At 47.7% G+C, this 1,385-nt stretch overlaps 1 pseudogene; it reads left to right on the top strand.

Annotated features, from left to right (window-relative positions):
• The first annotated feature begins 293 nt into the window (after positions 1-293).
• On the top strand, positions 294-1,167 carry LOC112122713 (annotated as a pseudogene).
• The last annotated feature ends 218 nt before the right edge of the window (positions 1,168-1,385 follow it).

Below are 1,385 nucleotides of genomic sequence, written 5' to 3'. Positions count from 1 at the left end.
ATCTCATAGCTGCCTATTGAAGGGCTTCTTCCACCTTCCACTGAAGCATCTGGAACTGGCCCGTAGATACTGAGCTAGATGGACTGCAGGTCTGATCCAGTCTGGCAGTGCCTATCTTCTTATCGGTGGTGTAAATTCAAGAATATGTTTTTGCTGATCTTCCTTGAGCTCCTGGGAGTCTCTAGAATTGCACAGAGAGCAGAAAGATGTCTCATTAAATATCACCTTGTCACCTGTTCTTTTTCCTTTCAGGAAGGAAAGTCCAAAACTCCTGGAAACTTGCCCTATACATTATGTCAGCTGTCAATAACACCAAACTCAAATATGCAATGTTCCTTCTCACCGGGATACCTGGGCAGGAAGACGTCCATTCTGTTCATTATAAAAACAGATCCAAGCCTCCATGAGCCAATGTACATTTTCCTTTCCATGTTGGCCATCACAGACCTTGGTTTATCGATATCCACCATACCGACAATATTGGGCATATATTTGTTTAACTCTAGCGAGATCAGCCTCGATGCCTGTTTTGCCCAGATCTTCTTCATCCACTCATTTGTATTCACTGAATCCTCCATACTCTTGTTGATGGCGTTTGACCGCTTCGTCGCGATCTCTAACCCGCTGAGATATGCTTCTATCTTAACCCTGCCGAGAATAGCCAAGATGGGACTCATGTGTGTGCTAAGAGGGGTGGCTGTATCATTCCCATTCCCCTTTCTCCTGAAACGGTTCCAATACTGTCGAGCCAATGTCCTCTCCCATTCCTACTGCCTGCACCAGGATGTCATGAATCTGGCTTGTTCGGACATAACAGTCAACTACATCTATGGCTTGTTTCTTACAGTCTTAACGGTGTGGTTGGATTCACTGCTCATCTTCCTCTCTTATGTGATGATCCTCAAAACCGTGCTGAGTGTTGCATCACACGCGGAGTGCCTCAGGGCCCTGAACACCTGCATCTCCCACCTCTGTGCTGTCCTGCTCTTCTACATACCAGATATCGGCTTGACTTTGATACCCAGATTGGGGAAGGGCTCTTCTCCCTTACTACAGATTGTCCTGGGCTACATCTTCCTGCTCGCCCCACCCCTGATGAATCCAATCGTGTACAGCGTGAAAAGCAAACACCTTCGTGCCAGGATAATCAGAGTGTTCATCAAGTGAAAGGTCAGTGCTGGCTCCAGTGCTGCCAACCTGGGAGATGAAAAACACCAGCCACCTATTCCTTGCTGGACCCTTACATCTGAGATGACATGAGCTACTGATCTCCACTCTGTAGAGAGAGGTTCAGCCAGGGGTTAAGGGCTGGAACAATGGGAGAGGGGCTGGTGAGGGGGGACAGCTCACTGGGGGATAGATACCAATGCAGTCAGCAGCATTTA

The sequence above is a fragment of the Terrapene carolina genome, unplaced genomic scaffold, assembly GCF_002925995.2.
Source record: "Terrapene carolina triunguis isolate 2854851 unplaced genomic scaffold, T_m_triunguis-2.0 Scaffold33540, whole genome shotgun sequence".
NCBI lineage: Eukaryota > Metazoa > Chordata > Testudines > Emydidae > Terrapene > Terrapene triunguis.
The sequence above is the reverse complement of the archived record's forward strand: the minus strand, read 5'-3'. Positions and strand labels throughout refer to the sequence as shown.